Below are 26,845 nucleotides of genomic sequence, written 5' to 3' on the forward strand. Positions count from 1 at the left end.
TTACAAAGATCTTGGATCGATGTCATTCAAACCCCAAGGGACCACCCAATAGCACAACAATAATAGTTGAATGGGACTCTGCCCTAAAATTATGATTTCTACCATACTTAGGCTATGCTTGCTATGTCACAGGGTGACCTTGAACACAGGAGACTGCTGTCCTTTGTATGTTCCTGCTTCTGTCAAGCTGGATTATTAATAAATCTGCCTTTGTTCATTTAGATTTGTAGAAACTCCTCACAATTTATATTGCATCCCTATATTTCACATAGTTGAGAAATTATATGTTTTTGATCTTATGTATCTAGAGCTCTTTCCTAAAGAATTAAGGGCAGTCCAAAGGTCTCAGCATTAACTATTTTTCTGAGATACTAGCCAAACCTTCACCTCCTGAACTTTTGCTGTTTCTAAGTCTCCTAATTCCTCATTAATATTAAGAAGGAGAACATTTGTAGGAAGAATGTGAAAATATGTACATAATTACACAAATAAGCCATTTTCCAACAGCAGTCATCAACACTCATGATGGCTCACAGGTAGACCCTGTCCTAGGGACAGAGACCATGTACCTTTTTCTACAAGAGGGCCACACCAGGCTCCATAGCTCTTGGAGGCTCACATCTGGGAACTTTCCCAGGTGCAGGCACCATGTTATGTCTCCACCAGGGGCAACAAAGGGTTAGCACTATACATAAGTGACCCCAATAATTCTTAAAGAGAAATCCTACAGCTGATAAACAACTTTATCAAAGTGGAAGGATATAAAATTAACTGAAACAAATCAGCAGCCTTCCTTTATAAAACTGATAAATTGGATGAGAAAGAAATTAGGGAAACAACACCCTTTACAATAGAAAGAAATAATATATGCTATCTTGGTGTAACTCTAACCAAGCAAGTGAAAGAAATGTATAACAGAGTCTTAAAGAAATTGAAGAAGACCTCAGAGGATGGAAAGATATCCCATGCTCATTGATTGGTATTATTAATATAGTGAAAATGGCTATCTTAACAGAAGCAATCCACAAATTCAATGCAATCCCCATCAACGTTCCAAAAACAATTCTTCACAAAGATGGAAAGAGCAATTCTCAACTTCATATGGAAAAACAAAAAACCCAGGATAGCAAAAAATTTCTGAAAAAGAAAAGAATTTCTGGAAGAATCACTGTTCCTTACCTTAAGCTGTACTATAGAGCAGTGATTATGAAAACACATGATATTGGTACAGAGACAAATAAGTATATCAATAGAATAACATGAAAGACCCAGAAATAAACCCACACACTTGTGTACATTTGATCTGTGATAAAAAAAAAAAGCCAAAACTATACAGTGGAAAAAAGAAAAGCATCTCCAACAAGTGGTGGTTGTCTATCTAGACATCTACATGTCAAAGAATGCAAATTCTTTCATATTTTGATCTTATATTAAGCACAAGTCCAAGTGGATCAGGGACCTCAACATGAACCCTGAGATACTAAATATAATAGAAGAGAACATATGAAATAGCCTTTGGCACAGGGGAAAATTTTTTGAAGAGCATACCAATGGGTCAGTCTCTAAGATAAAAAGCTCCCAAATGGGTCCTCATGAAAAGCTTCTGTAAGGCAAAGGTCACTGTCAATAAGACAAGAAAGCAACCTGCTGATTGAGAAAAGATATTGGGTAACACTGTATCAGACAGAGGGATAATATCCATAATATATAAAGAAACAAACAAGTAAGAATCCAGAAAGCCAAATAACAATTTAAAATGAGGTACAGAGCTAAACAGAGAATTCGCAAGAGAGGAATCTTGAATGGCAGGAAGTGCCTAAAGAAATGGACCACATCTTATACCATTAGAGAAATACAAATCATAAACGACACTGAGATTCCACATTACACCAATTAGAATGGTTAAGATCACAAAACTCCGGTGATAGTGCCTGCTGGCAATGATCTGGAGAAAGAGGAGCACCCCTCCATTGCTGGTGGGATTGCAAAATGGTACAATATTTATGGAAATCAATCTGGTGGTTTCTCATAAAATTGAAAATATTTCTAATAGAAGACGCAGTTACACAGCCCCTGAACATATAACAAAAAGATGCTCCACGATACCACAAGGACACATGTTCCACTATGTTCATAGCAGTATTTTTCAGAAAAGTCAGAAACTGTAAACAACCACAGATGTCCCTCAACAGAAAAATGGATACAAAAGTGTGGTTCATTTGCACAATGAAATACTATTCATCTATTAAAAAAGGACATTATAAATTTTGTAGGCAAATGGATGGAACTAGAAAACATCATTCTGAGTTCAGTAACCCAGACCAAAAGTGACATGCATGGTATGTACTCACTGATAAGTGAATATTAGACAAAATGTACAGAATACCCATGATACAAACACTATTTAAAAAAAAAAAGATAAGAAAAAGCAAGACCCACAAGAAGATGTTTCAATCCCAATTAGAAGGCAGGACAATATAATCATGGGAGGTAGAGAGATGGAGAGACATGGATAGGAGAGAGGAGGTATAGAAGAAGAGGGGGCAGGATCAGGTATGCAGGGAAACAGAAGAGCTGCTCAGAGGGCCAGGAGGTCGAATAGAAATATACATCTGCATGGGTTGGGAGCAAGGTTAATATATAGGTGGTCCCAGACACATGAGATGGGAGAGGTTCCCAGGGCTCAGTGGTGTATCATTAGGGAGTCCCAGGCACTTGGGATTGGAGAGGTTTACAGGACTCAATGGTAGATCTTAGCTCTCCATTTTCAGTGACGATTTTGTGTTCCTAAATTCTTTTGTCTAAGTGCTGTGACTTTATACTTGTTCAATATAATTTTCAGATTTCCCAGTGTGAAGGAGTACATCTACAATCTGAATGACCTCCTTAGCAGCTTATCAGATTTCCTGTTTGAAATACTCATTGCAAGCATCTTATGCTGGTTGTTCCTGTGGGAATTTGATAACAATTTTATGCAGTTTGTGCACTTTGGAGTGTGATACGTGTATTATCTTCAACAGTTTAACATCTCTGGGACACTAACCAAGATGCTGGCTTACAGTCTTATTGATTCAACTTGGAACATTTCAACTGAATTTTTGTATGCACAGAACCTGATAGTGTGGGAAATTTTTATGAAGCCCTTGGTTCTGGTTTTCAGTACAATGACCATTAAATTCACCTGTATGAAAGACCCACTTGTGGAGATACAGATATGTTGCTACAAGAACTCTGCCTTAATTTTGTCTGTTAGCATGTTCACATCTGTTTTTGTGACCTGGAACTACATGGCAGATCTTCAAGACTAAACCACTTTTGATTTTTCACCTGATTTTCTGTTAAGAAAGAAGTATTCAGATGGCGGAGAAGCATCTTTAAAAATGCTCAACTTCATTAGTCATTAGGGAAATGCAAATCAAAACAACCCTGAGATTTCACCTTACACCAGTCATAATGGCTAAGATTAAAAATTCAGGAGACATCAGTTGTTTGTGAGGATGTGGAGAAAGAGGAACACTCCTCCACGGCTGGTGGGGTTGGGATTTTGATGGGGATTGTGTTGAATCTGTATATTGCTTTTGGCAAGATGGCTATTTTAACTATATTAATCCTGCCAATCTATGAGCATGGAAATTTTTTCCATTTTCTGAGGTGTTCTTCAATTTCCTTCTTCAGAGATCTGAAGTTCTTGGCGTATAGTTCTTTCACGTGTTTGGTTAGAGACACCCCAAGATACATTATGCTGTTTGTGGCTATTGTGAAGGGTGTCATTTATGTAATTTCTTTCTCAGTCTGCTTATCCTTTGAGTATAGAAAGTCTAGTGATTTGCTTGAGTTGATTTTGTAACCACTAGATTTGCTGAAGCTGTTTATCAGCTGTAAGAGTTCTCTGGTAGAGGATTTTTTTTTTTTTTGGTCACTTAAGTATACTATCATATCATCTGCAAATAGTGATAGTTTGACTTCTTCCTTTTCAATTTCTATCCCTTTGACCTCCTTATGTTGTCTAATTGCTCTACCTAGGACTTCAAGAACTTTATTGAAAAGATATGGAGAGAGGGGGCAGCCTTGTCTAGTCCCTGATTTTAGTGAGATTGCTTCAAGTTTCTCTCCATTTATTTGATATTAGCTACCAGTTTGCTGTATATTGCTTTTACTATGTTTAGGTATGGGCCTTGAATTCCTGTTCTTTCCAAGACTTTTAGCATGAAAGGATGCTGAATGAAAGGATGTTTTTTCAGCATCTAATGAAATAATCATGTTTTTTTTTCTTTGAGTTTGTTTATGTAATGGATTGCATTGATGGATTTCCATTTATTGAGCCATACCTGCATCTCTGGGATGAAGCCTACTTGATCATGGTGGATGATCATTTTGATGTGTTCTTGGATTCGGTGGGCAAGAATTTATTGAGAATTTTTGCATCGATATTCATAAGTGAAATTGGCCTGAAGTTCTCTTTCTTTGTTGGATTATTGTGTGGTTTTGTCATCAGCATAATTGTGGCTTTCTAGAACGAGTTGCGTAGTGTTCCTTCTGTTTCGATTTTGTGGAATAATTTGAACTGTATTGGTGTTAAGTCTTTGAAGGTCGGATAGAATTCTGCACTAAAACCCTCTGGTCCTGTGCTTTTTTTGGTTGGAAGGCTTTCTATGACCCCGTCTATTTCTTTAGGTGTTATGAGACTGTTTAGATGATCTATTTGATCCTGATTTAATTTTGGTATTCGGGAACCTGTCTAAGAAATTGTCCATTTCATTCAGATTCTCCAGTTGTGTTGAGTACAGGCTTTTGTAGTAGGTTCTGATAATTTTTTTCTTCAGTTTCTGTTGTTATATCTCCCTTTTCATTTCTATTTTTTTTAATTTGGATACTGTCTCTGTGCCCTTTGGTCAGTCTGTCTAAGGGTTCATCTATCTTGTTGATTTTTTTCAACGAACCAGCTCCTGGTTTTGTTTATTCTTTGTATGGTTCTCTTTGTTTCTACTTGGTTGATTTCAGCCCTGAATTTGATGATTTTCTGTCTTCCTCTCCTCCTGGGTGAATTAGCCTCTTTTGGTTCCAGGTCTTTCAGTTGTGCCTTTAAGATTCTTTTTGTTTTTTTTTTTTATTCGATATATTTTTTATTTACATTTCAAATGATTTCAGCTTTTCTAGCCCCCCACTCCCCGAAAGTCCCATAAGCCCCCTTTTCTCCCCCTGTCCTCCCACCCACCCCTTCCCACTTCCCCGTTCTGGTTTTGCCCTATACTACTTCACTGAGTCTTTCCAGAACAAGGGGACACTCCTCCTTTCTTCTTGTACCTCATTTGATGTATGGATTATGTTTGGGGTATTCCAGTTTTCAATATAGTTAAAATGGCCATTTTGCCAAAAGCAATATACAGATTCAATGCAATACCCATCAAAATCCCAACTCAATTCTTCACAGAGTTAGAAAAAGCAATTAACAAATTCATCTGGAATAACAAAAAACCCAGGAGAGCTAAAACTATTCTCAGCAACAAAAGAAATTCTGGGGGAATCAGTACCCCTGACCTCAAGCAATACTACAGAGCAATAGTGTTAAAAACTGCATGGTATTGGTACAGTCACAGGCAGGAGGATCAATGGAACAGGATTGAAGATCCAGAAATGAACCCACACACCTATGGCCACTTGATCCTCGACAAAGGGGCTGAAAACATCCAATGGAAAAAAGATAGAGTTTTCAACAAATGGTGCTGGTTCAACTGGAGGTCAGCATGCAGAAGAATGCGAATTGATCCATCTTAATGGATCAAGGACCTCCACATAAAGCCAGACACTCTGAAGCTAATAGAAAAGAAACTGGGGAAGACCCTTGAGGACATTGGTACAGGGAGAAAATTTCTGAACATAACACCAATAGCGTATGCTCTAAGATCAAGAATTGACAAATGGGACCTCATAAAATTACAAAGTTTCTGTATGGCAAAGGACACCATCAAAAGGACAAATCGGCAACCAACAAATTGGGAAAAGATCTTCACCAATCCTACATCAGATAGAGGGCTAATATCCAATATATATAAAGAACTTAAGAAGTTAGACTCCAGAAAACCAAACAACCCTATTAAAAATGGGGTACAGAGTTAAACAGGGAATTCTCACCTGAAGAAATTCAGATGGCGGAGAAGCATCTTAAAAAATGCTCAACTTCATTAGTCATTAGGGAAATGCAAATCAAAACAACCCTGAGATTTCACCTTACACCAGTCAGAATGGCTAAGATTAAAAATTCAGGAGACAGCAGGTGTTGGAGAGGATGTGGAGAAAGAGGAACACTCCTCCACTGCTGGTGGGGTTGCAAATTGATACAACCACTCTGGAAATCAGTCTGGTGGTTCCTCCGAAAACTGGGCACCTCACTTCCAGAAGATCCTGCTATACCACTCCTGGGCATATACCCAGAGGATTCCCCACCATGTAATAAGGATACATGCTCTACTATGTTCATAGCAGCCCTATTTATAATTGCCAGATGCTGGAAAGAACCCAGGTATCCCTCAACAGAAGAGTGGATGCAAAAAATGTGGTATATCTACACAATGGAGTACTATTCAGCCATTAGAAACAATGAATTCCTGAAATTCTTAGGCAAATGGATGGAGCTAGAAAACATCATACTAAGTGAGGTAAACCAGACTCAAAAGGTGACTCATGGTATGCTTTAAGATTCTAATGTATGCTCTCTCCATTTTCTTTTTGGGGGTACTCAGGGCTATGTGTTTTCCTCTTAGCACTGCTTTCATTGTGGCCCATTGATTTGGATATGTTGTGCCTTCATTTTCATTAATTTCTAAAAAGTCTTTGATTTCTTTCTTTATTTCTTCCCTGACCAAGCTACCATTGGGTAGAGTATTGTTCAGTTTCCATGTGTATGTGGGCTTTCTGTTGTTGTTTTTTATCTTGAAGACCTTTTTACTCCATAGTGATCTGATAGGAGGCATGGGATTATTTTGATCTTCTTATATTTGTTGAGGTCTGTCTGGTGACCAATTATATGATTGATTTTGGAGAAGGTACCATGAGGTGCTGAGAAAAAAAAAGTATATTCTTTTGCTTTGGGAAGAAATGTTCTATATATATCTGGTAAATCCAATTGGTCCAAAGCTTCAATTAGTTTCACTGTGTCCCTGTTTAGTTTCTGTTTTCCTGATTGGTCCATTGAGGAGAGTCGTGTGTTGAAGTCACCCACAATTATTGTGTTAGGTGCAATGTGTGCTTTGAGCTTTAGTAAAGTCTCTTTTATGAATGAGGGTGCCCTTGCATTTGGAGCATCGATGTTCAGGATTAAGAGTTCTTCTTGGTGTACTTTTGCTTTGACCAGCAAGAAGTGTCCTTCCATGTCTCGTTTGATGACTTTACATTGAATGTGAATTTTATCTGATATTAGAATGCCAACTCTGCTGGCTTGTTTCCTGAGACCATTTGCTTGTAGAATTGTCTTCCAGCCTTTTACCCTAAGGTAGTATTTGTCTTTGACACTGAGGTGTGTTTCCTGTGTGCAGCAAAATGTAGTGTCCTTTTTACATATCCAGTCTGTTAGTCTATGTCTTTTTATTAGGGAATTGAGTCCATTGATGTTAAGAGATATTAAGGAATAGTGATTATTGCTTCCTATCATTTTTAATGTTAATTTTATATTTGAATGGTTATCTTCTTTTTGGTTTGATGAAAGAAGGTTATTATCCTGCTTTTTCAGGGTCTAGTTTCCATCCTTTTATTGGTGTTTTCCCCCTATTATCCTTTGTAGGGCTGGGTTTGTGGAAAGATATTGTGTAATTTTGGCTTTGTCATGGAATATCTTGGTTTCTCCATCTATAGTGAGAGTTTTGTTGGGTGTAGGTATCTTGGCTGGCATTTGTGTTCTCTTAGAGTCTGCATGAGATATGCCCAGGATCTTCTAGCTTTCATGGTCTCTTGTAAGAAGTCTGGTGTAATTCTGATAGGTCTTCCTTTACATGTTACTTGGCCTTTTTCTCTTTCTGCCTTTAGTATTCTTTCTTTGTTTAGTACATTTGGGCTTTTGATTATTATGTGACAGAAGGTATTTCTGTTTTGGTCCAGTCGGTTTGGAGTTCTGTATACTTCTTGTATATTCATGGGCATCTCTCTCTTTTGGTTAGGGACATTTTCTTTCATAATTTTTTGAAGATACTTGCTGGCCCTTTAAGTTGTAAGTCTTCATTCTCATCTTTGCCTATAGTCCTTATGCTTGGTCTTCTCATTGTGTCCTGGATTTCCTGGATGTTTTAGGTTACAACCTTTATGCATTTTGCATTTTCTTTGAGTCCATGTTTTTTCCGGTATCTTTGGCATCTGAGATTCTTTCTTGTATCTCTTGTATTCTGTTGTTGTTATTTGCATCTATAGCCCCTGATTTCTTCCCAAGGTTTTCTAACTCCAAAGTTGTCTCCCTTTGTGATTTTTTGTTTCTAGTTCTGTTTTTAGATCCTGTAGGTTTTTTTTTCTCTGCTGCTTCACTTGTTTGTTTGTGTTTTCCTGTAAATCCTTAAGAGATTTTTGTGCTTCCTCTTTCATGACTTCTGCCTGTTGGCCAAGGTTCTCCTGTATTTCTTTAAGTGATTTTTGCCTTTCCTCCTTTTTGGCTTCTATCTTTTGACCCATATTCTCCTGAATTTCTTTAAGTGATTTTTTTTTGTTTCCTTTGTGTGAGCTTCTAACTTTTGATCTTTTTTCTCCTGAATTTCTTTAAGAGATTTATTTATGTCCATCATGTGTTCCTCTAACAGCATCATGACCAGTGATTTTAAATCCAAATCTTGTTTTTCTGGTGTGTTGGGGTATACAGGACTTGCTGTTGTTGGAGAATTGGGTTCAGATGCTGTCATATTGCCTTGGTTCCTGCTAGTAACATTCCTAGGCTTGCCTTTAGCCATCTAGTTCTCACTGGTGTTTGTTGTTGTTGTTGTCACTGTCTGGTGCTTCAACCTCCTGTTAGCCTGTAAGGCTATTTCTGTGACACTGGATGACTGGGTTTCCTCTGGCACAGATTGCTGACATGCTGCCTTCCTCTTGTGTGCTGTTGGAGCCCTGCTGTGTTTTGATACAAGCAGTATTATACTTGGGTTGTCTCAGTGAACCTCATGCTGCCTGACTGCTGTCATGGAGCAAAGTTGGTGGCAGGGAGTCCCACCAAATGCTGATCATTCCGTAGGGCACAGGACCCATGACAAGTTGGCACAGAGATGAACAGCTGATCTGCCCAGGTCCTGGGCACAGGCAGACCTCCAGCGCTTTGTGCCCACAGAGATCTTAAACTCAGGATATCTTAGTACTTGGTGCTGCCCTTCTGCTTTGTGAGGGAGCAAAGATGGTTGGATGGAGTCACTCCCTGTGCTGATCCCCATGTAGGACACAGGCCCCACAACAGGCTGGCATACAGACGAACCGCCTATCTTCCCAGGTCCTGGGTGTAGGCAGACCCCTGGCGGTTTGCACCCCCAGAGATCTTAAACTCGGAATATCTCAGTACCTGTTGCTGCCTTTCACCAAAGTGAACATTTAATGGCTATGTTGCCAGTAGGTCTTCTGATATCCACCATGTCACCCTTTGGTGTGATCATGTTTGTCTTTGAGATATGCTTTTTAAAATTACAGAGTGCTGTGAAGGCCAAGTATGCTTCCAAAGGGCCTTTCTTGAAGCCTAATGTGAGGCCTTCTGCACTTGTAACATCTGTGACAATGTTCCCTGAGACTTTTCTTATTCCTACAGGTGACTCATGTTGTCCTCAACTCATTCTAAATAAATTTGTTCTACATCAAGTATCAATTGATTCTCAGAGTATGTTTAAGCTTACTTCATTCTCTGTATCACTTAACTCCTTCTTTTCTTTAAATATTTTTCATATCCAAATGCTGAGGCCTATGATAATGTGTTGCAAACAAACAATATTAGGCAACTGCACTTCTGAAGTGAAATGTATGTTTCAAAAATAAACCAAGTGAGTGCCAAGAGACTTCTTTTCATAAGGAAATTGACACCTAAGCAAATGGTACCCACATACCTGTGTGGAGAACACCAGGTGTAAACAACAGCAAAGGCCTTGTTAAAAACCTTTGGAAATCCAATAATGTAGAACGTTCATAAATATGTACATATTTGCAAGGAATTAAAACACTGTCACAACATTATGGGTGTGATACTTCCCAAATTAGACATATTATTCCTCAATTAAAACCCCAGTAAGCAGGAATGGTTTGCATTATTTTGAGCCATTGGTGAACAAGATTCCCTAAACAGTATGCTTCCTGAAACAAAAAATAAAGAGAGATACATAATATGATATTTCAATGCCATTAATGATTGTTCACAATTTGATGTTTTGGCCCTCTTGCAATATTGCTTTTTCCCTGAACATGAACACATAGATCTCATGCCAGATACAAGCCTTACACACCCTACTGATTTATATGCATGTTAATGAAAGTTAGACTAGTTCCTATTGTCAATATAAAACAGGTGCACATCCTGAGAACTACAGTAGTGATCTGCTTGGAGATGTATTGTTATGATAACGTCACAAATTTTATGTTAGTTACCACCATAATTTAAATGTATTTAAGACTCATCCCATGAGATGTCACTTATAGAATATATACTTAAGTGAAAGAAGCCTGATATTAAATAGATATAGAAAACCCCTAATATTCTGCTCAAGGATGATTGGAATAAAATGAATTTTAAAGAAATACTGATATACACATAGAATAGGGCCATACACATGAAACATCATAGCAGAGTGTTAATTAAGGTTAAATAAAAAAATATTACCAAGGCCAAGTCAGTGTATCATCATCTACGTATCTACATGTAGGTTTGAAAGTAAGGGGAAGACTCTAGTAAGTATGGTACAGAGTTCAGCAGAGAACATCAGCATGTTATTTTTGCACAAAACTCAAGTCTATACAAGTTCCATCTGGTGCAGATGAGCTAAGTTTTGATCAAATTCACAAGGAATATATGATACATGTGGCACATGCATGCATAGAACTATGCATTCTGTTACAAAAATGACACACTTTGTTTAATTAGAAAACATAGCTGAGAATTGTGCTACAAGACTTCATGACTGAAGCTCTTGTTTGGTAGAGTGACAGTGGCTAAAGAAATTGATATTTCCATTGTAGATCCATATTTTTAGGACCTGAACTGGAGAGACAGGCCATCTATATGTGCACCTGGGGTTAATGGCAAGAAAATAGGGAACACAACAAGACCTGGAACTATGTGAATAATTCTGGCGCTTATCCTTCCAGCTCATCACATGAATCTGTAAACAATGTGTGCCTGAACAGTAATGTCTCAGAGTGACCTTAGATCAAGGCCACTTGAGAACTGCTTAGTGCTGAAACTGAGTTAAGGGGCAGTGTCACCAGAGGAAGGTGAGGAAAAATTTTGCATGTCTCCATCAGCAAAATATCTGGAGAGCATTATGAAGAAATTTAATACCTTATCTTTTCCCCTAGGGATAGGAAATGCGTTTGTGGAGATTATACAGGCAGGGTTTGGATTCAGTAATCACATGGGATGGTGGTGAAGAGCTGTCTTATCAAGAAGACTAGATTTGTGAAGGTATCGATGGCTCTGGCTCTGGTGAGTAAATTCATGTTCAGTTAGTTGCAATTCATGATCAAATCTAATACATGATCTCTTCCTCCATAGTGAGGACAGGGCATGTACACATGATACAAGCAGGCCTATTTTCATGGGGTATCATGGCCATCCAGCTAGGAAGTTACAAGATAGGAGCTAGGAAACTGGCAGTGGAGCTGGCATTAATGGTTCCCTGGGCATTAATGGTTCACACAGGAAGATCTATCAATGTAATTGATCATATAAACAATCTGAAAGGGAAAAAAACTTACAATCCTCTACGTGCTGAAAAAGATTCTATCAAAATCCAAAATTCCTTCATAATAAACATCTTGGAGAGATGAGGAATACTGTTGTGGTTTTTCCAGATGGTGTTTATAGTCTGATGTTAATTCTGCTTCCTCAAGAGTGGTTGTCCTTGAAGGGCATTCCATCAGGTACTGAGGTGATATCATGTGAACCTTCTCCCCATTTTAAGTGGTCAATAAAGGCTAGAGCCTGTCTTTAGGTAGTCGAGGGGATAGGTGTGACTAGAGGTTTGAGAGAGGGGCAGGTAGAGAGGAGAAGAGGATGAGAAGGATAGAAATTCAGAAACAAACTGGCCTGCCTCCATATGGCTCAGAACCCATCTAACCTGAGAAAAACAATCACCCATCCCAATATGAACAACTCGGGCTGTTGTCTAAAGCTTCGGCAGGGTGGAAATACAGCCCTGGCTGGGGTCAAAGGGTACTACAGAGAACTAATGGAGAAGCTCCCTCCTAAAGCCCCAAGAAAACCTAGGCAACCAGAGGTCACACCCCAGCTCCGAGATGGGACTTATGCAGAACCAGGGTCATTGCATGGTTAAGCTTCCCTGAGCTGAAACAAGGACCATGGAGCTTGGTGTGTGAATGCCAGTGAAGCAGTCTTCACAGCTGAGGAGATACAACTGAACAAAATGGCAGCTAACTTTCAAATCCTTTTCACGGGCACCAAGTCTGTTCCAGGGTTCTCTGCCCAATCCAGCCTTTCAGTGCTCACTTTCCCATATTTTTTCTGTCTAAAAAGGACATAGGGTTGCCAGACCTGATTTACCAACTGCTTGCACTGCAGGCTTCCTGAGATTAGCACACAACTCAAATGAAGGGAGAGACAATTCAGAATCATAGAACCCTAAGGAAAATACTCAGGTGGAGACAGAAGATAAAATTAGAGAAAGCCAACCAAAGGTTGTTAGAAGACAAACTTTAGTTTATCTGGTTAGTATACAGTAAATATTAGCAGAGGATGAAACTCCACAGAGTTATCAAGAATTCAAATGACAACCCATAGATGTATTAGAACTAAGAAAATTTAAGGAAAGAGTCACTAATTTTAGAATGTATTGACCATTAGTAAAACAAATCCTGATGTCTTTGGATATTAAAAATAAAATAATTCCCCATGACTGGAAGGATACACCAAACACAATATTAGAAATGGGATCACATTTACAATGGTTCTCATGGTAGAGAGAAGAGGTGAAGGAGATAGCACTACAAAACAAAGTCAAAGGTAGAAATATTTCAAAAGGTCACTTGCTTCATAAGAATCATTTTGTTGAGGTAAATATGATGAAGAAACCTTGATATTATGTTGCTTGGTAGCCTGGAATGCCTGTGACAAGGTAATGGAAACAGGGAAAAACCTTGAAACATTTTCTCAAGTTATGCAAGGTCCAAAAAAAAAAAAAGACATTCTCTGACTTTTGGCAAAGGTTGACCTCCCCTATAGAAAGGAGTATATGGGATCCATCAAGAAGAAAGACATTAATTGAGTCTTTAGATTTTGAAAATGTGAATGATGAATGCAATGAAGTAATCATATCATTGAGGTTAGGTCAGCATCAATAGATGACTAGATTAGATATACAGATGATTTTAGACCTCCTTCACCTGACATGACTATAATAAAAGAAACTGATAAGAGAAGACTGGAGATAACCGAGAATTTCATATGTCATAGTTGTGTTGAGCAGGATCATGTCAAAAGAAACCTGCAAAGAAAACCAAATTAATCCCCAAAGTGTGCCTATGTGTCCTGGAATATTTAAAAGGTGTGGCAAAAGCCAATATTTGACGAGGGAATTTAAATCAACAACAGAAAGATGCTGTAACACTTTTCCAAAATATATTCCCAGTAGGGGTGTCTTGCAGGCCTCAATGCCAAACAAGTATAGTTCTCTTCCACAGGAAAATTATACACCACTGCTCTGAAAACATGTTCATCTTTATTATTTTATAAATATTTTTATTAATTATTTTTATACACTACAAATTTTATTCCCCACCATGTCAAGCCCTGTCCACACTCTGATTGTTCCACATTCCATACCTCCTCCCCTCCCCCTGTCTCCACATGGAGGGCCCTACCCCTCATCCAAGCAGACATCTAAACTCCCTGGGGCCTCCAGTCTCTTGAGGGTTAGGTGCATTTTCTCTGAATGAACACAGACCCAGCAGTCCTCTATTGTATATGTGCTAGGAACTTCATATCATCTGGAGTATGCTGCCTGTTTTGTGGTCCAGTGTTTGAGAGAACCTGGGGGTCCAGACATTTGATGGTCCTCCTACAGGATCACTCTCAGCTTCATTTAGCCTTCCCAAATTCTACAACAGAGGTCAGCTGCTTCGGTCCATTGGTTGGGTGTAAATATCTGCATCTGACACTTTCAGCTGCTTGTTGGGTCTTCTGGAGTGCTGTCATGCTAGGTCCCGTCTTGTGAGTGCACTATAGCCTCAATAATAGTGTCAGGTCTTAGGGACTCCCCTTGCACTGGATTCCACTCTGATCTACATAGAGTTCATTTTGGTATGTCTTTTTTTGTTTTGTTTTGTTTTGTTTGCTTTTTATTTTTATTTTTAATTTTTATTTATTATATTCTTCATTTACATCTCAAATGTTATCCCTTTCCTGCTTTTCCCCTTCCCAGGTAACCCCCATCCCTTCCTCCCTCCCCCTGCTTCCATGATGATGCCCCTCCACCCAACCCACTCTCACCTACCCCCTTGATTTCCCCACACTGGGGCATCTATCCAGCCTTCATAGGATCAAGGACTGTGGAAAGCCGTGGCAGTATTCGCCATTACAAGATGGCGCCGGCTTCCACTGTGTCAGCTCTGCTTTCTTAGTAAACAAGTTATCTGCGCATGTGCAAGAGTATTTTCGCACCAAATCTCTGCCCATCCCGGGGCATTCTAATGAGGTGATGAGTGAACAGCCAATTAAGTGTGTACACGCCACACCAAGGGGTATATAAGCAGCGCCCATTTTGGGCTCGGGGTCTTCCTCCACGAAAAGCGTCAATAAAGGCTTGGCTGCAGAAGGATCCTAGTGTCCTGTGTGCGTTCTTGCTGGCGAGACGAAAGCACAGGACAAAGGACCTCTTCTCCCATCGATCCCCAACAAGGCATTCTTCTGCCACAAAAGCAGCTGGAACCATGTCTACTCCTTGGTTGATGGCTTAGTCTCTGGGAGCTTTTGGGCTAATATCCACTTATTAATGAGTGCATACTATATGTGTTCCCTTGTGATTGTGTTACCACACTCAGGATAACACTTTCTTGTTTCATCAATTTGCCTAAGAATTTCATGAAGTCATTGTTTTTAATACCTGAGTAGTATTCCATTGTGTAAATATACCACATTTTCTGTATCCATTCCTTTGTTGAAGGACATCTGGGTTCTTTCCAGCTTCTGCCTATTATAAATAATGCAGCTATGAACATAGTGGAGCATGTGTCCTTATTACATGTTGGGGCATCCTCTGGGTATATGCCCAAGAGTGGTATATCTGGGTCCTCAGGTAGTACTATTTGTAATTTTCTGAGGAACTGCCAAACTGATTTCCAGAGTGGTTGTATAAGCTTGCATTCTTGCCAGCAATGGAGGAGTGTTCCTCTTTATCCACATCCAAGCCAGTATCTGTTGTCCCCTGAGTTGTTCATCTTAGTCATTCTGACTGGTGTGAGGTGGAGTCTCAGTGTTGTTTTGATTTGCATTTCTCTGGTAAGTAAGAATGTTGAACATTTCTTTAGGTGCTGCAGAGCCATTCCAGCTTCCATAGTTGAGAAATTTCTATTTATCTCTGTACCCAATTTTTAATAGGGTTATTTGACTCTTTGGAATAAAACTTATTGAGTTCTTTGTATACATTGGATATTAGCCCTCGATTGGGTGTAGGATTGGTAAAGATTGTTTCCCAAGCTGTTGGTTGCTGTTTTCTCCTACTCACAGTGTCCTTTGCCTTACAGAAGCTTTGCAGTTTATGAAGTCCCATTTGTCTATTCTTGTTCTTAGAGCATAAGCCATTGGTGTTCTGTTCATGAAATTTTCTTCTGTACTCATGTATTTAAAGCTCTTCCCCACTTTCACCTCTATAAGCTTCAGTGTATCTCATTTTATGTGGTGGTACTTGATCCATTTGGACTTGAGATTTGTACAAGGAGATAAGAATAGGTAGAAATAGATAAGAATTTTCTACATGCTGGTCTCCAGTTGATCCAGCACCTTTTGCTAAAAATGCTGTCATTTTCCCACTGGATGTTTCTATCTCCTTTGCCAAATATCAAGTGACCATAGGGATATGAGTTCATTTCTGGGTCTTCAATTCTATTCCATTGATCTACTTGCCTGTCTCTGTATGAATACCATATAGTTTTTATCATGATTGCTCTGTAGTAGAGCTTGAGGTCAGGGAAGGTGATTCCCTCAAAAGTTCTTTTGTTGTTGAGAATATTTTTCCCTATTCTGCATTTTTTGTTATTCCAAATGAATTTGCAGATTGCTCTTTTTAGCTCTATTAAGAATTGAATTGAGCCTCTTTGTCGAGGATCAAGTGGCCATAGGTGTGTGGGTTCATTTCTGGATCTTCAATCCTGTTCCATTGATCCTCCTGCCTGTCACTGTACCAATACCATGCAGTTTTTAACACTATTGCTCTGTAGTATTGCTTGAGGTCAGGGGTACTGATACCCCCAGAATTTCTTTTGTTGCTGAGAATAGTTTTAGCTATCCTGGGTTTTTTGTTATTCCAGATGAATTTGATAATTGCTCTTTCTAACTCTGTGAAGAATTGAGTTGGGATTTTGATGGGTATTGCATTGAATCTGTAGATTACTTTTGGCAAAATGGCCATTTTAACTATATTGATTCTACCGATCCATGAGCATGGGAGGTTTTCCCATTTTTTGAGGACTTCTTCCATTTCTTTCTTCAGAGTCCTGAAGTTCTTGTCATACAGATCTTTTATATGTTTGGTAAGAGTCACCCCAAGATACTTTATACTGTTTGTGGCTATTGTGAAGGGGGTCATTTCCCTAATTTCTTTCTCAGCCTGCTTATCCTTTGAGTATAGGAAGGCCACTGATTTGCTTGAGTTGATTTTATAACCTGCCACTTTGCTGAAGTTGTTTATCAGTTGTAGGAGCTCTCTAGTGGAGGTTTTTGGATCACTTAGATAGACTATCATATCATCTGCAAATACTGATAGTTTGAATTCTTCCTTTCCAATTTGTATCCCTTTGACCTCCTTATGTTGTCGAATTGCCCGAGCTAGTACCTCAAGTACAATATTGAAAAGATAAGGAGAAAGGGGGCAGCCCTGTCTAGTTCCTGATCTTAGTGGGATTGCTTCGAGTTTCTCTCCATTTAGTTTGATGCTGGCTACCGGTTTGCTGTATATTGCTTTTACTATGTTTAGGTATGGGCCTTGAATTCCTGTTCTTTCCAAGACTTTAAGCATGAAAGGATGCTGAATTTTTTCAAATGCTTTTTCAGCATCTAATGAAATGACCATGTGGTTTTTTTCTTAGAGTTGGTTTATGTAGTGGATTGCATTGATGGATTTCCGTATATTGAACCAACCCTGCATTCCCGGGATAAAGCCTACTTGATCATGGTGGATGATCATTTTGATGTGTTCTTGGATTCGGTTGGCAAGAATTTTATTGAGTATTTTTGCATCGATGTTCATAAGGGAAATTGGTCTGAAGTTCTCTTTCTTTGTTGGATCTTTTTCTGGTTTTGGTATCAGTGTGATTGTGGCTTCATAGAAGGAATTGGGTAGTGTTCCTTCTGTTTCTATTTTGTGGAATAATTTGAAGAGTATTGGTGTTAACTCTTCTTTGAAGGTCTGATAGAATTCTGCACTGAAACCATCTGGTCCTGTGCTTTTTTTGGTTGGAAGACTTTCTATGACTCCTTCAATTTCTTTAGGCATTATGGGACTGTTTAGATGATCTATTTGGTCCTGATTTAATTTTGGTATTTGGTATCTGTCAAGGATATTGTCCATTTCCTCCAGGTTCTCCAGTTGTGTTGAGTACAGTCTCTTGTAGTAGGATCTGATGATTTTTTGGATTTCCTCAGTTTCTGTTGTTATATCTCCCTTTTCATTTCTAAGTTTGTTAATTTGGATACTTTCTCTGTGCCCTTTGGTCAGTCTGGCTAAGGGTTTATCTATATTGTTGATTTTCTCAAAGAACCAGCTCCTGGTTTTGTTGATTCTTTGTATGGTTCTCTTTGTTTCTACTTGATTGATTTCAGCCCTGAGTTTGGTGATTTCCTGCCTTCTACTCCTCCTGGGTGAAATAGCTTCTTTTTGTTCCAGTGCTTTCAGGTGTGTCATTAAGCTGGTAATGTATGCTCTCTCCATTTTCTTTTTGGAGGCACTCAGGGCTATGAGTTTTCCTCTTAGCACTGCTTTCATTGTGTCCCATAGATTTGGGTATGTTGTGTCTTCATTTTCATTGTGTTCTAAAAAGTCTTTAATTTCTTTCTTTATTTCTTCCTTGACCAAGGTATCATTGAGTAGAATATTGTTCAATTTCTACGTGTATGTGGGTTTTCTGTTGTTTTTGTTGTTATTGAAGACCACTTTTACTCCATAGTGATCTGATAGGAGGCATGGGATTAGTTCGATCTTCTTATATTTGTTAAGGTCTGTCTTATGACCAATTATATGGTCGATTTTGAAGAAGGTAACATGAGGTGCTGACTCTGAAGTTAATAGAAAAGAAACTGGGGAAGACCCTTGAGGACATCGGTACAGGGAGAAAGTTTCTGAACAGAACACCAATAGTGTATGCTCTAAGAGCAAGAATTGACAAATGGGACCTCATAAAATTACAAAGTTTCTGTAAGGTAAAGGACACCATCAAGAGGACAAATCGGCAACCAACAAATTGGGAAAAGATCTTCACCAATCCTACATCAGACAGAGGGCTAATATCCAATATATATAAAGAACTCAAGAAGTTAGACTCCAGAAAACCAAACAACCCTATTAAAAATGGGGTACAGAGTTAAACAAAGAATTCTCACCTGAAGAACATCGGATGGCGGAAAAGCATATTAAAAAATGCTCAGCTTCATTAGTCATTAGGGAAATGCAAATCAAAACTACCCTGAGTATATATACAGAAAATTCACCTTACACCAGTCAGAATGGCTAAGATTAAAAATTCAGGAGACAGCAGGTGTTGGAGAGGGTGTGGAGAAAGAGGAACACTCCTCCACTGCTGGTGGGGTTGCAAATTGGTACAACCACTCTGGAAATCAGTCTGGCGGTTCCTCTGAAAACTGGGCACCTCACTTCCAGAAGATCCTGCTATACCACTCCTGGCATATACCCAGAGGATTCCCCACCATGTAATAAGGATACATGCTCTACTATGTTCATAGCAGCCCTATTTATAATTGCCAGATGCTAGAAAGAACCCTGGTATCCCTCAACAGAAGAATGGATGCAAAAAATGTGGTATATCTACACAATGTAGTACTATTCAGCCATTAGAAACAATGAATTCATGAAATTCTTAGGCAAATGGATGGAGCTAGAGAACATCATACTAAGTGAGGTAACCCAGACTCAAAAGATGAATCATGCTATGCACTCACTAATAAGTGGATATTAACCTAGAAAACTGGATTACCCAAAACATAATCTACACATCAAATGAGGTACAAGAAGAAAGGAAGAGTAGCCCCTTGTTCTGGAAAGACTCAATGAAGCAGTATTCAGTAAAACCAGAATGGGGAAGTGGGAAGGGGTGGGTGGGAGTACAGGGGGAGAGAAGGGGGCTTACGGGACTTTTTGGGAGTGGGGGGGGCTAGGAAAGGGGAAATCATTTGAAATGTAAATAAAAAATATATCGAATAAAAAAATTAAAAAAAAATCAAAAAAACCCAAAAAACAAAAAACAAAAAATAATTGAGTTGAAATTTTGATGGGTATTGCATTGAATCTGTATATTGCTTTCAGCAAGATGGCCATTTTTACTATATTGATTCTACTAATCCATGAGCATGGGGGATCTTTCCATCATCTGAGATCTTCTTTGATTTCATTCTTCAGAGGCTTGAAATTCTTTTTTTTTTAAATATTTTTATTTTCTATATTCTTTGTTTACATTCTAAATGATCCCCCCCCCATATGTCCCATAAACCTTCTTCTCTCCATCCATTCTCCAATCACCTCCCTCCTTTTTCTCTGTCCTTATATTCCCCTCCAATGCTAGATCAATCCTTTCTAGGATCAGGACCCTCTCCATACTTCTTCATGGGAGTCATTTGTTATGCGATTTGTGCCTTGGGTATTCAGAGTTTCTGGGCTAGTTAATATCCACTTATCAGAGATTGCATTCCATGTGTATTCTTTTGTGATTGGGTTACCTCACTTAGGATGATATTTTCCAGATCAAACCATTTGCCTAAAAATTTTGTGAATTCATTGTTTCTAATTGCTGAGTAGTATTCCATTGTGTAAATATACCACATTTTCTGTATCCATTCCTCCTTTGAGGGGCATGTGGATCCTTTCCAGCTTCTGGCTATTATAAATAAGGCTGCTATGAACATAATGGAGCATGTGTCTTTATTGCATGCTGGGGAATCCTTTGGGTATATGCCCAGGAGAGGTATAGCAGGGTCTTCCGGAAGTCTCATGTCCAGTTTTCTGAGGAACCGCCAGACTGATTTCCAAAGTGGTTGTACCATCTTACAGCCCCACCAGCAGTGGAGGAGTGTTCCTCTTTCCTGGAGATTTATGTAGGAGGGAATCGAGAGGAACATGCCACAGTCCAGAGTGCCTTTCCACCTCTTTTTTTTTATTCGATATAATTTATTTACATTTCAAATGATTTCCCTTTTCTAGCCCCCCCACTCCCCGAAAGTCCCGTAAGCCCCCTTCTCTTCCCCTGTCCTCCCACCCACCCCTTCCCACTTCCCCGTTCTGGTTTTGCCGAATACTGTTTCACTGAGTCTTTCCAGAACCAGGGGCCACTCCTCCTTTTTTCTTGTACCTCATTTGATGTGTGGATAATGTTTTGGGTATTCCAGTTTCTAGGTTAATATCCACTTATTAGTGAGTGCATACCATGATTCACCTTTTGAGTCTGGGTTACCTCACTTAGTATGATATTCTCTAGCTCCATCCATTTGCCTAAGAATTTCATGAATTCATTGTTTCTAATGGCTGAATAGTACTCCATTGTGTAGATATACCACATTTTTTGCATCCACTCTTCTGTTGAGGGATACCTGGGTTCTTTCCAGCATCTGACAATTATAAATAGGGCTGCTATGAACATAGTAGAACATGTATCCTTATTACATGGTGGGGAGTCTTCTGGGTATATGCCCAGGAGTGGTATAGCAGGATCTTCTGGAAGTGAGGTGCCCAGTTTTCGGAGGAACCACCAGACTGCTTTCCAGAGTGGTTGTACCAATTTGCAACCCCACCAGCAGTGGAGGAGTGTTCCTCTTTCTCCACACCCTCTCCAACACCTGCTGTCTCCTGAATTTTTAATCTTAGCTATTCTGACTGTTGTAAGGTGAAATCTTAGGGTTGTTTTGATTTGCATTTCCCTAATGACTAATGAAGTTGAGCATTTTTTAAGATGCTTCTCCGCCATCCGAAGTTCTTCAGGTGAGAATTCTTTGTTTAACTCTGTACCCCATTTTTTAATAGGGTTGTTTGATTTCCTGGAGTCTAACTTCTTGAGTTCTTTATATATATTGGATATTATCCCTCTATCTGATGTAGGATTGGTGAAGATCTTTTCCCAATTTGTTGGTTGCCAATTTGTCCTCTTGATGGTGTCCTTTGCCTTACAGAAACTTTGTAATTTTATGAGGTCCCATTTGTCAATTCTTGCTCTTAGAGCATACTCTATCGGTGTTCTGTTCAGAAACTTTCTCCCTGTACCGATGTCCTCAAGGGTCTTCCCCAGTTTCTTTTCTATTAGCTTCAGAGTGTCTGGCTTTATGTGGAGGTCCTTGATCCATTTGTATTTGAGCTTAGTACAAGGAGACAAGGATGGATCAATTTGCATTCTTCTGCATGCTGACCTCCAGTTGAACCAGCACCATTTGTTGAAAAGGCTATCTTTTTTCCATTGGATGTTTTCAGCCTCTTTGTCGAGGATCAAGTGGCCATAGGTGTGTGGGTTCATTTCTGGATCTTCAATCCTGTTCCATTGATCCTCCTGCCTGTCACTGTACCAATACCATGCAGTTTTTAACACTATTGCTCTGTAGTATTGCTTGAGGTTAGGGATACTGATTCCCCCAGATTTTCTTTTGTTGCTGAGAATAGTTTTAGCTATCCTGGGTTTTTTGTTGTCCAGATGAATTTGATAATTGCTCTTTCTAACTCTGTGAAGAATTGAGTTGGGATTTTGATGGGTATTGCGTTGAATCTGTATAGTGCTTTAGGCAAAATGGCCATTTTAACTATATTGATTCTACCGATCCATGAGCATGGGAGGTTTTTCCCATTTTTTGAGGTCTTCTTCCATTTCCTTCTTCCGAGTCTTTAAGTTCTTGTTATACAGATCTTTCACATGTTTGGTAAGTGTCACCCCAAGATACTTTATACTGTTTGTGGCTATTGTGAAGGGGGTCATTTCCCTAATTTCTTTCTCAGCCTGCTTATCCTTTGAGTATAGGAAGGCCACTGATTTGCTTGAGTTGATTTTATAACCTGCCACTTTGCTGAAGTTGTTTATCAGCTGTAGGAGCTCTCTAGTGGAGTTCTTTGGGTCACTTAGGTAGACGATCACGTCATCTGCAAATAATGAAAGTTTGACTTCTTCCTTTCCAATTTGTATCCCTTTGACCTCCTTATTTTGTCGAATTGCCCGAGCTAGTACCTCAAGTACAATATTGAAAAGATAAGGAGAAAGGGGGCAGCCTTGTCTGGTCCCTGATTTCAGTGGGATTGCTTCAAGTTTCTCTCCATTTAGTTTGATGCTGGCTACCGGTTTGCTGTATATTGCTTTTACTATGTTTAGGTATGGGCCTTGAATTCCTGTTCTCTCCAAGACTTTAAGCATGAAAGGATGCTGAATTTTGTCAAATGCTTTTTCAGCATCCAATGAAATGACCATGTGGTTTTGTTCTTTGCGTTTGTTTATGTAGTGGATTGTATTGATGGATTTCCGTATATTGAACCAACCCTGCATTCCCGGGATAAAGCCTACTTGATCATGGTGGATGATCCTTTTGATGTGTTCTTGGATTCGGTTGGCAAGAATTTTATTGAGTATTTTTGCATCGATGTTCATAAGGGAAATTGGTCTGAAGTTCTCTTTGTTGGATCTTTTTGTGGCTTTGGTATCAGCGTAATTGTGGCTTCATAGAAGGAATTGGGTAGTGTTCCTTCTGTTTCTATTTTGTGGAGTAGTTTGAAGAGTATTGGTGTTAACTCTTCTTTGAAGGTCTGGTAGAATTCTGCACTGAAGCCATCTGGTCCTGTGCTTTTTTTGGTTGGAAGACTTTCTATGACTCCTTCTATTTCTTTAGGCATTATGGGACTGTTTAGATGGTCTAGTTGGTCCTGATTTAATTTTGGTATTTGGTATCTGTCAAGGAAATTGTCCATTTCCTCCAGATTCTCCAGTTGTGTTGAGTACAGGCTCTTGTAGTAGGATCTGATGATTTTTTGGATTTCCTCAGTTTCCGTTGTTATATCTCCCTATTCATTTCTAAGTTTGTTAATTTGGATACTTTCTCTGTGCCCTTTGGTCAGTCTGGCTAAGGGTTTATCTATCTTGTTGATTTTCTCAAAGAACCAGCTCCTGGTTTTGTTGATTTTTTGTATGGTTCTCTTTGTTTCTACTTGATTGATTTCGGCCCTGAGTTTGATGATTTCCTGCCTTCTACTCCTCCTGGGCGAAATAGCTTCTTTTTGTTCTAGGGCTTTCAGGTGTGTCATTAAGCTTGTAATGTATGCTCTCTCCATTTTCTTTTTGGAGGCACTCAGTGCTATGAGTTTTCCTCTTAGCACTGCTTTCATTGTGTCTCATAGATTTGGGTATGTTGTGTTTTCATTTTCATTGTGTTCTAAAAAGTCTTTAATTTCTTTCTTTATTTCTTCCTTGACCAAGGTATCATTGAGTAGAGTATTGTTCGGTTTCCACGTGTATGTGGGTTTTCTGTTGTTTCTGTTGCTATTGAAGACCACTTTTACTCCATAGTGATCAGATAGGAGGCATGGGATTAGTTCTATCTTCTTATATTTGTTGAGGTCTGTTTTGTGACCAATTATATGGTCGATTTTGGAGAAGATACCATGAGGTGCTGAGAAAAAGGTATATTCTTTTGTTTTGAGGCTTGAAATTCTTGTCAAACAGGTCTTTTACTTGTTTGGTTAGAGTCACACCAAGATATGTAATATTATTTGCGACTCTTGTGAAGGGAGTCATTTCCCTAATTTCTTTCTCAGCTTGTTTATTCTTTGAGTAGAGGAAGGCTACTGATTTGTTTGAGTTAATTTTATATCCATTCACTTGTTGAAGCTGTTTATCAGGTTTAGGATTTCTCTGGTGGAATTTTGTGGGTCACTTAAGTATATAATTATATGATCTGCAAATAGTGATATTTTGACTTCTTCCTTTCTAATTTGTATCCCTTTGACATCCTTTTGTTGTCTAATTGCTCTAGCTAGAACTTCTTTTATAGTGAATAGATAGGGAGAGAGCTGGCATCCTTGTCTGGTCCCCGATTTTAGTGGGATTGCTTCGAGTTTCTGTCCATTTAGTTTGATATTTGCTACTGGTTTGCTATATATTGCTTTTACTATGTTTAGTTATGGGCCTTGAATTCTTGATCTTTCCAAGACGTTTAACATGAAGGGATGCTTAAAATTGTCAAATGTTCTTTTCAGCGTCTAATGAAATGATCTACGGTTTTCTTCTTTTTGTTTGTTTATGTAGATGAACCCACCTGTGGATTCCAAAGAGGTTCCTGAGGTGTGGAGTGTGGACCGAGGAGCAAGAGTCACAAGAAATGGAGACAAGACAGGATTCTGACCAAATCTTGTTTAATGCAGGTTCACATAGCCGTTACATGGTAAAGCATTTGCCCGAAAAAAATAAAACAGAATGTGGTAAGCAACCAGCAAAGATAAACAACCTGACATTTACAGAGAATCTAATCTAAAGTATAAGTCATCACACTATGTCACGTCAAGAGCTCAGGGTACAGTCAGGTGTACCCTGAACAGTTCCAGACTGCCCACCCTCCTCCTGTGACTAATGCTGTCACCTTGACCCCACTTAGGTGTGAGAAAGACATGTCTGACTCCAACAGTCTACATGTTCCCTTTCTATAAAATAAAATAAAATAAAATAAAATAAAATAAAATAAAATAAAATAAAATAAAAGCAAAAGGATGAGTGCCTGCCTTAGGTTTCCCTGTAAACAGCTTCAGTTCTTTTTTGTAGCTAGCTATCTCTGAATGAACATCCAGCAAAGAAATGCCTTCTGTCTTAGCTCAATAACATGATGCTCCCTGTAAAGCTGTCACCATGAGGATTACCTGTCATTGACTACTCATCAACTAAGGCTAGATGCTGATAATGATCTTGTATAGGTTTAGATTGAATTTTGTCAATCTCTTGTTTCAGAACGTTCATCAGATTATTGAACAAAACTGGAGCAAGGGACAATAGGATGAGCATACCTAACAAGGCCCAAGCAGAAAAGGTAGAAGAACAGTAAGCCATGAGGAAGTGCTGAATCAAGTCTGAAACCATCCTGCATCTTTTTCCCTCAACTTCTTATGAGCCTCTAACCCTTCATGTGTGTTTGCTAGAGAATCTTCTATGACTCCAGTGTGATCAGCATAAAAACAACAATCTTCCTTTAGGGCAGCACATAAGCCTCCTTGCTGCAAAAATAATAAATCTAAACGACATCTATTTTGAAGAACTACCTCAGATAAGGATGTTATAGAATCTCTCATAAGAAACATAGCTGCTTCTAAATTCGATAAATCTTCATCTATGGCTACCCGAAGTTCATTATGATTGGTTTTCAGAACAAGTGAGGAAATACCAGTGCCAATTCCAATAACTCCCAACCCCAGCAATACAGCCATACTCACAGTAGTGACAAGTTCTCTGGTCGTTCTACTAAGGACCATGGTGTCATGGGGGTCACAGGCATCTGAAAAATCCTGATCAGAAAAAAAAAGAACTGTAACATGTGGAACAAGTTTCACTAGAACACAAAAGTCATAGTTTTCAATAAATTTAAAGAAACATGGGGGTAATGCCACTGTTGCAAACCCACCAGCAATTTTCTGCCGGCACCAAATAGCTAGTAGTATTGAACACTCTATGGGTGGCACAAAAATTATCATAGACTCTGTGTAACTGACCAATGCATAAACCAGTCCCCACTATAGACAAAAGGGTAACTCTATCATGAGTTTGATGCTATCGACAAGCAGCTTGATCAGAAGCTAGCCTGATAGTTCCATTAGAGGCTACTATAGCTTCATAAAATGGAGGATTAGAGGAGATGCAGAGCCAACAAACGTTATTAATGTTAGGTTGAGAAAAATTCAGTGCTGAAAAGGATCCACTGAGAAGCTTAAAAAATCCCTCATGGAAAGAGGTCAAGGGTGCCTGAGGGGGATCAGGGTAGGATGACTCACAGAAAATGTATTTGGAGTAAGTAATGTGGATGCAGTAAAGGTGGAACCAGAAGTTCATTCAGACCAAGGCCCTGCATAGGTGAAGCAGCCTTCTTGACCTGTCTGATTCTGAAAATATTATCAGCATCATAACTCCTGATATGTAGACTATAATACCCTACACAAAACCTCCTGACCAATTATCCCTCTTACCCTTGTCAGTGAATGAAATACCTAAGGTGGGATAGACAGTGTTGCTT

General features: G+C 39.1%; 1 pseudogene; it reads left to right on the forward strand.

Annotated features, from left to right (window-relative positions):
* The first annotated feature begins 525 nt into the window (after positions 1 to 525).
* LOC127675596 (uncharacterized) lies at positions 526 to 25,666 on the forward strand (annotated as a pseudogene).
* The last annotated feature ends 1,179 nt before the right edge of the window (positions 25,667 to 26,845 follow it).

This window comes from Apodemus sylvaticus, chromosome X (genome assembly GCF_947179515.1).
Source record: "Apodemus sylvaticus chromosome X, mApoSyl1.1, whole genome shotgun sequence".
NCBI lineage: Eukaryota > Metazoa > Chordata > Mammalia > Rodentia > Muridae > Apodemus > Apodemus sylvaticus.